The 9,441-nt window shown below is 36.1% G+C and overlaps 2 pseudogenes across 2 annotated transcripts; both read left to right on the forward strand.

Annotated features, from left to right (window-relative positions):
• Positions 1 to 3,193: 3,193 nt before the first annotated feature.
• On the forward strand, positions 3,194 to 7,853 carry AT3G42806 (annotated as a pseudogene; the record flags this gene model as incomplete). The annotated part of the gene is made up of 1 exon: positions 3,194 to 7,853.
• A 989-nt stretch (positions 7,854 to 8,842) lies between these two features.
• Positions 8,843 to 9,401, forward strand: AT3G42810 (annotated as a pseudogene; the record flags this gene model as incomplete). Its single annotated transcript has 2 exons — positions 8,843 to 9,016; positions 9,111 to 9,401.
• Positions 9,402 to 9,441: the final 40 nt, after the last annotated feature.

A 9,441-nucleotide genomic window follows, 5' to 3' on the forward strand; every position in this document is an offset into this window, starting at 1 on the left:
TCTCTAAAAACGCTATTTTCATATAAAAAAGCGGCATTTTTTTTAGTATGTTAAAATAATATCCAGTTTTATATTTAGTTTAATAAAATATTTTTATTATCAATATGTATAAGGGAATCTTACAAAATCTACCACTTTTTGCAATGTGTCATACAATTTATACCACATTTCACTCAGGTTTACAGAATCTACCACATTTCATTGTCACATGCACATTTGTGGACGAAATTGCCCTTGATAGTGACAGACTGATGTGTCAGATAAAGGACAATTGGTGATAGACTTTTTTTTGTCTCCAGATCTTATCCCCGATTAGAAATTCTCTGTTGTGTCTACGTCTTTTCCTCGATTTCATCATCTTGCTCTATTATTATGAATCCCACATCTTGTCCACCAATTGTTCTCATTTAAGGATTTTAAATTTTCTTTAGATTTTTTGCCATCTATTTTGGTCCACAGATTAGTTAAACATTATTGTCTTCACCTACACGTTTACAATTGCATATAATTTTATTTTAATAATATGTTATATCGGGGACAAGTTCATATCGAATGAGTGATAGAATTATATCGATAACAAATTCAGATCGAATGATAGAAAAGATAATATGTTATAACATGATCTTTTTTGTTATTTTGCAATAGAAGGAAAAAAATTAATAATCTCGGTCGATGAAGACAATAATGTTCAACTAATCTATGGACCAAAATAGATGGTGAAAAATCTAAATAAAATTCGAAACCCTTAAATGTAACAATTAGTGGATAAGATGTGGGATTCATGATAATATTGAAAGATGATGAAATCGAGGACAAGATCTATTCACAACAGAGAATTTCCAATCGGGGACAAGATCTGGAGGCAAAAACGAAAGTTATTTGTTCAGATATAATGTTTATTGGTTAAAGTGCACGTGTTTCGAGAGAATAGAGATAAATAGAAGGGGTTGTGTTATGATGGGGCACTTTACAAGTTTGTAAGCCTATTTAGAGCACTTTGGAGGCAGTAGGCCCTTTTTGGAGGTTATCTACTGTTCGAAAAAAATCAATACAATTCTACCCCTGATGACGTCAGCTGTTGCGCTAACATGGTAAACAAATTTGAATCACAGCCGTTCGTTTGTTTTGGAGAGAGAATCGATCTAACGGTTATTATTAAGAGAAGAGTTAAAGTTTTCACGGAATGATCTCCTCCGTCGGATTGAAATGTCTCTTTTAATTTTGACCATCAAATTAAAATTAATAAACTATATCTAATAATTATTTTCTCTCTCTTCCTTTTTGTTATTTAATTTCTTTTTAATTTGTCACATTCTCTATTTTATTAAAAATCTTTAACCATTTTTTTGTAAAATATATAATAATAACATTTTTTCCTTCATTTTGAAATCTATATTACTATATTTATTTATATTATTATTAATTATATTCACTTAAACATAAATAGATTCAGAAAAAAACAAATCCATATGATCTAATCCATATGGATAACAATGAAATATATAATTTTTAATCAGAACCATGTAACTATAAACTCTAAAATCATTGTAAACAATCATAGTTCCTTAACACTAAATCGTAAACCCTAAACATTAGATACTAAACTCTAAACATTAAACCCTAACTCCTAAATTTAAACCTTAAATATTAGATACTAAACTCTAAAACATTAAACCCTAATTCCTAAATTTAAACCCTAAACCCTAAACTTTAACACATAGACACTAAGCCGTTAACCATATACATATACCCTACACCATCTACCATAAACACTAAGCCATTGGCCATAAATGTTAAGCATAAATCCCTTAACCCTAAACTCTAAATCTTAAACCCTAAACCCTGAACCCTAAACTTTAACTCGTAGACATTAACCCTAAACTATATACATATACCCTAAACCCTAAACCCATATGACAATAAACCCAAAAATAATTATAGAACTTGTTTCATCATATTTTATCAACATCTTCTACATAACGTAACACTTGTTTTATGGATAGTATTATCAAACTACAATCATTTAGAATTATCGACCATCAACACACATCCACCAAACTATGACCATGTGGTCATTTCAATCATTTCAAATTATCGACCATTCATGCACATTCACCAAACTTCGATCGCGTGGTTTGTAGGACAAAATAGTAATTTGTATACATATCATTCTTTCCTTGAAACCCTAGCCACCTATCACTCTGCTATCATCTTTTTCCTCCGACCTATTCAACCACCATGTCTTCTTTGATTCATCAAGACCATCACCATTATTATTGTTGCCCATAAATGTAAACCCTTCCCTAAACCCTAAGCCCTAAAATTTAAACCTTCTTATTGTTGCCCATAAATGTTAAGCATAAATTCCTTAACCCTAAACCCTAAACCCTAAATCCCTAAACTCCTAAACCCTAAATCCCTAAACTCCTAAACCCTAAACTTTAACCCATAGACACTAAGCCTTTAACCATATACATATACCCTAAACCCTAAACTTTAACCCATAGACACTTAATACTTTAACCTCGAGGGTAAATTGGTAATTTCAATAATAAATGTGGTAGGAGTTGTAAAGAAATTAGAAATATGGTAGATTTTATAAAAAATTAGAAAAATGGTAATTGTTATAATTTTCTCTATGTGTAAAGTGCCCTTTTGTTTTGGGCTATATTAATTGGTATGCTCAGACGATGAGAAATTAAGAAAGTATGCATGACAACATACTAATTAGTCTCTCTCTTCAGCGACATATTTATTTCCCGAAAATACCCCTATTAACCGAAATAAACGATAATTGTTTCTAGTGTAGCTGCAGAAGCATTTAATGTTGAGGATACACTCGAAGATACACCCGCTGGCATTAGAAACATAACAAGGATATTGATAATCATTGCTGATATTTTTGAGGTTGCGGATATATCGTTTGTATACACTGGGCTATTTATTAGCAATGTATTATCTTCCCTTTAACAACGAAAAAACTACAAGACTAAAGACCTTAGCTTCCGACAACTTTAATGCAAGAGGGAGCTAAAGAAACAGAGAAATCAAAGCAGAAAGGTAAAAGTAAAAGATTTGAGTATTTCGTTACTTAGAGTTAAATTTTTGGAATTTCTTTTTTAACTTAGGGTTTGGGAAACTAAACTTCATATCGGTAACGAATTTGTTATTTCTAAAAATTCTGCAGTTACGCATGGCGTTTGTGGTGAGATTGGTACCTGGGGAGTGGAAAAGAGATGAACAGGGATTCTTCGAACACGTCTCGCATGTGGATGAGTTTGAACTAGGAGTCCGGCTGCGTGAGCGTGATGGGTTTGCGAAAGTTGTTATGGCGGTAAAAGATAGGCTAGGGCTGAGTTCAGATGACAATATCGAATTAACGTACCAGTGGCCACAGTGGATGATCAGGCCTGATTGGAAGCGAGCGAACCCAATCGATATATTGGATGACGAAGACATCACGCAGTTCATGGCGATAAGGGCATATCTAGATGAAGTGCATCTTCGAGTGAAGATTATACGAGGTGGAAATGTTCGAAATGTTAACAGTTACCGTAGTAACCTGGATCTAGGCGGTTTGAGTTCAAAAGAAATATCTGATAAGTACTAGAATTACGCAGAAACAAGAGCCGTGTGGGGTACCGCGCTAACAAGAATGCTGTTGCGGAACATTTCAGGTTAAACTTTTAGCAACATTAGTGATAATTGGTTGGGCTATGGATATATGATATGTCTGATAACAAATTAATTTTCAGGTGACGCAGAGGATATTGCGACCATGGCGGCTAACAACGACGTATACATGCGCAAAGACAAGGAGCAACGCAACACCTCTTGAGGTGTTACCATAAGGGAAAACGTGGATATTACAGTTGGGGCTAGCAGGCCGCATCCGAAAGTAACACAGCCAGGGTCAATTGCAAGCGTAAAAGGCAAAGAGAAAGTTATAGATGACGAAGAGAGGGAAAGAGATCGTTTATTCGAAGAGTGGAGAAAAAATCAGCAAGAAGCAATGTTGAGAGAAATGTGTGCTAGAGAGGAGTCACTAAGAGTAAGTCAACCGAGTGCAACAAACGTACTCGACAAAGAAAAACAGCGAGAGCCTTAGATTTCGGAAGCTCATGTCATGGAGATGACCATGCAACAACAAATTTGCAATTGAGTCTTGCAAGGGCAGAAACACAGTCTATTAAGCCACAAATAGTCGTGCTGTCCTCAAGTGATTCAACCTTCGAAACGCCAACTTCAATCTCCACAAGTGTTTCTTTCTGTAGCGAAGACCTAATGGATGATACTGACACGTCCAACAGCCCATCCCTATGGGTGATAGGTATGTTACAGAGAAACTAATATATTGTCCTTATGGATTGATAACTAATATGTTACCGGCTATTATTTAGGCTACTATTAGAAATTATTCACTATTTTTTTGTTTCGTACTGTAGGTGATGAGACACTTGCCCACTTTTATTCCGATGCTGATGGCCCACTCATTAATGATCCTCAACCCATCACAATGATAGATAGAGGGAAAGGTATAATGATAGAGGATGGTTTAACCACTAAAGAGGTTGGATCAGGTTCAGATAACACAAGAGTGTTGGAGTTACAGAGATATGCAATGTTCGTGAAGGAGACACCGGTTGCAACGGTCTTGTATGACCGAGATGCACCACCGTATTTCGACGATCCAGGGGAGGAAGGTAAATATTTGAACAATATGCTAATAATATGTTAGTGTGACTCTAAGTATTGACTATATCTATATAAGCATGTCATTATTAGATATATTTAATAATATGCTAATAATGATGTTAGCGTCACACTAAGTATTGTATCTAAAACCAATAAGTAATTAGTTATCTGTGTATTGACTATATCTATATAAGCATGTCATTTATCAGATATATTTAACATTGTTTCTTACTTGGTTTGTCGGACTGTCAGATGCTCTACAACGAGCCCTGAAGGATGCTGATTACGAAGGGAATGACATTTACATTGGGCGGATTTTTAAAAACAAAGAGGATTGTTCAACCAAGCTAGCTATTCATGCGATTCGCCCGAAGTTTCATTTCATTTATGCGAAATCCGGACCTAATGTTGTGGCGGCTGTCTGCGTCAGCCATACATGTCCGTGGAGGGCTTACGCAACTAAGCTGCCCGATTGCGATAGGTTCGAGGTTAGGACCACAACTTCAACCCACATATGTAGCGTGGATGCGAGAGGGGACTTCCACAAGCAAGCATCAACGGCTGTGAATGGAAAGTTGATACGAACGAAATACATAGGAATAGGCCGGGGACCTCGACCTAATGAGCTTAGACGGATGTTGCGCCAGGAATTCAGCCTTAACGTCTCGTACTGGAAAGCATGGCGAGCAAGAGAAATAGCAATGGACAATGCAATGGGGTCTGCTATGGGGAGTTACGCTCTAATCCAACCGTACTTCAAGCTACTTTTAGAAACGAATCCAAACTCGCTTGTGGCAATGGAGACTGAAAAAGATACGTCAGGTGTCGAGAGATTCAAGTACTTGTTCTTTGCGCTCCATGCGTGTGTTTTGGGTTACCCTTTCATGACGAAAGTCATAGTTATTGATGGAACAAAACTAAGGAGGCGATATGGGGGATGCTTAATTGCAGCTAGTGCACAAGACGCAAATTTCCAAGTGTTTTCCATTGCATTTGGGATAGTAAACAGCAAGAACGATGAGGCGTGGACTTGGTTCATGACTAAGCTGACAGAAGCTATACCAGATGATCCCGAGTTGGTGTTTGTGTCTAATAGGCATTCCTCAATTTATGCCAGTATCCGCAAGGTATTGGGTTATCATAAATCTTATCAGTTACGTTTTACATTAGTTGTATGCGTTTTTTTGTTAGACTAAGCCTTTTATAACTCTTGGAGGTTTACCTAATGTCATCTCATGCTGTTTGCATCGTCCACCTGAAAAGAAACATTGAAGCTTACTTTAAATCTGATCAATTAGGCGCCTTGGTATCGAGTGCAGTTAAGGCTTATCGGCTAATCGACTTCAACAAGATTTTTGCTGAAATTAAGGCTAAACATGGGCCGTGCACTGATTACTTGGCTAGTTGTAACACCCCTATTTTACAATTAGACCATGAGGCCCAAGTCCAGCCCGCTAATGATTTGAACCCAAGTGAAAACCTAATGATCCCACATGATTATAAAAGGAGAACGCAAACTCCAAATCAAGTCACAAAAACCCTAAGTCGGCAACCTCGGTAAGTCTCGCCTCCTCTTCTTTTGGGAATTGATTTGGCTCTTCCCTAACCTAAATCTCCTTTGTGAACCATCGTAGCACCACTCAGACCACCGGAGATCGTTGTGGTGTTGAGCCGGAGTCACCGCGTGAATCATCCTCACCGGAGAGGTAACGCACGAGAATCGATTCTGGTTTTGATCTCTTAGTTTCTTTAGGATTGTTGAACCAATCTAACTAGTGAATGGAACCATCGTAGATCTGTGCCACTCCGCCGTTCCAACCGCCAAGCAAACCGTAAGGGAGACTCGTCGAGAAAAGCCACCGAGAAAGGTAATCGGGAATCTTCTCGTGTTGTTATGTGATTGTGTTATTTGATTATTAAACCATGATCTAAATAAAACCAGTTAAAACCAATGAATGTTTGTTTAGTTAGAGGTTACGTGAAATTGTGTCGTGAGGAAGAAGAAGATGACTTCATTCATTGGTTTAGTTGTTAGAGTACCGGTTAATTGCCAAACCGGAAGCTATCTTTCACGTGAATGCATGGATCCAATTGTGGACGTAGTGTTACGTGTAGTAATTGAATCAATATTTAATTATTAGATTTGGTTGGATTAATTTATTAAATTAAGTCTAGTTAATTTATTGAAGGATATATAGTTTGGGTTGATTATGAAATTAATTATAGATTAGTAATGGAAAATAATCTTTGATCGATTATTTAACCCGTCGCAGATTGAGATCGTTATTGGACCTTTTCCCGTTGCTGTTATTTCGAAACCGTGTTATCCAACCGAGTTGGTAAGGTGAGGGCGGGATCTGTGGAAACATAGTATCACCTTTCTACTTTTGTACTTTTGAAGTTCATTTGTATAGGCATTAGACATTGGGTGTTGATTGTTAATTATTAGGAATTAATTGTTAAAATATTATAAGATGTGTTGTGTGATGTTATGCGTTAGGTTGTTAGCGTGATATACATGTTGATTTGCTTGACGTCTTTAAGACGTATTTTTAAATAAAAATATAAAGATAAATAAAAGAGAATAATGATATTAAAGAAAGGTTAAGATTGAGGATGTTGGACTGTAATGGAACTGACGGGTTCATTACAGGTCATTAATCGTTGACGAGCAATGAGAGGAAGGATCGAGCCACGGGCCGTGGTCTTCCATAATTAGGCTTGAGGAGCCATAAGTTAACGTATGTTAAAAACTAAGAAAAGAAAGTAAAAGATCTTGCGGTGAGCAAGACGGAAGCTTGTCTGTTATAGTTTACTACGAAAGTTTAAGCTATTTGCTTGTTGTTTGAGTCTATACTTATGAAATGGAAATTGTGTGAAAGTATAATCGTGTTATTGTGATTCGGTGGACAGTTTTGACTGCCTTCACTGAGTAATTAATTACTCACTCCTTTTTCTTTTCCCTCAGGTGAGGAAGAGAATGTTGAGTAGCGCTCGCTTGGTGTTATTTTGGGGACTTTGGGTTTTATTTGATTTATCGATATTTCTTATATTTCTAAACACGGTTTATTTATACATTTTTATCCAACGATTTTAATTTATTTATGCTATTATTTTGAGACAATTTATTTTTGATTCTTAATAAAAGAAAGTTTCCCGAAATTATGATATTTTATTTCAAGATTTGTTTTGAAGAAGTTGAATAAATGAATGGAAAAGATGAAAGTACGCCGTCTCAAGGTTAAGAGAGACGGGTATTATAAATGGTATCAGAGCGGAGGTTAAAGTCAAGCCGGTGCTGACCCGGAAGACTAACTATATCTGTATTTATTTTTAAAAAAAACAAAAAAAGGTTTTTCCGATAATATATATTTTTAGAAAGCGGTTTAAAAAAAAACAAAAAAAAAAAGTTTTCAGTATTCAAATGGGGAAGGGGATTTAAAAAAAAAAAAAAAAAAAAAAACACGATGTAAAATTATCGGAATCCATCCAACTTTCATGAAGAAATGTTAGATATAATGGCGATGTGTTGAGGATATTTTTTTTTTGTGTAACTAGAAGTTAATCTATTACTTCTAGCTGGTAAGACTAATATCACGATGTCAAAAATATCGGCAAACAATGAAACACAACGTTTTGTTAACTCGCGATATTAATGTTAACTAATAGACACGAGTTGTCTACCCCATTTAATCGGAAAACAAATATCCTCCGTTGGTAAATTTGTCGCTAACTAATAGCGGATAACAAACGTTGCCAATTAGTGCTTTGTCACGTTATCTGATTGTCCTCAAATCGAGTAACATAAACAAGTAAATCGCTTTAGTAAGATGAAACGGGATAATCATACATTTGATAATCCGATATCTGATTGTCTTAGAATATCGTGATATGAGCCTAACTGATATAATTAATATCGCGATATCGCGATATTTGATTATCCTCAAACCGGGGTTCCTTCATTTATGGACATAAACCCGAAGCAGATAATGAACCCGTCCACCTCTACCAAATAAACCAATATTGTTTTACAAAAAATCCGACCAATCTCGCTAATATCCCGAAGAAGTAATCCTCTAAAACCCCCAAATTGAAAACTAAAGAACCCTAAAATCAGATCCAACGATCTTCGATCTTCGCATTAAGGATGAGCAATCAATCAACAAGTTCGTTTGGGTCTACGGGACCTCGGGGTAGAGGGAAAGTTGTTGGGGTGCCAAAAAGATGTTGGTGCGGGGAAGGAGTCGTGGCACTCATTTCAAAATCGGATATGAATCCTTGCCGGAGATACTATCGTTGTGGTTTCACTGCAAAACATAGGGTAATGTTACTCATCAAGTTCATCTATATCTTCGATTTTTTCAATCTTCCTGTTTAGCTTGTTCTTAATTATGAAGATTAATGTTCATATGTAGCTAAGGAACGATGAACACACTTTTAAATGGGTTGATGAAGCTTTGCTCAATGAGATAGAAACATTGATAGACAAAACACGTGAAATTGAGCAAGAGCTGAAAGAGCTTAGAACAGAGAGGATGGTGTTTGAAAGGATGGTTTCAGAGAAACTCGAAATCAAGATAGAGAATGAGGTGCTTGAGAAAGTTGAAGAAGCTTTGTCTGAAGCGAAAGCAAGCAGTAAGAAAATGATGATTGTCATGGTTATCGGATGTATGATCTTACTTGGAATCACCAAATTTGTAGGGTGAATGTTTTAGATTTAGAATTATGATTTGGTTATGTGTCTGA

This window comes from Arabidopsis thaliana, chromosome 3 (genome assembly GCF_000001735.4).
Source record: "Arabidopsis thaliana chromosome 3, partial sequence".
Taxonomy (NCBI): domain Eukaryota; kingdom Viridiplantae; phylum Streptophyta; class Magnoliopsida; order Brassicales; family Brassicaceae; genus Arabidopsis; species Arabidopsis thaliana.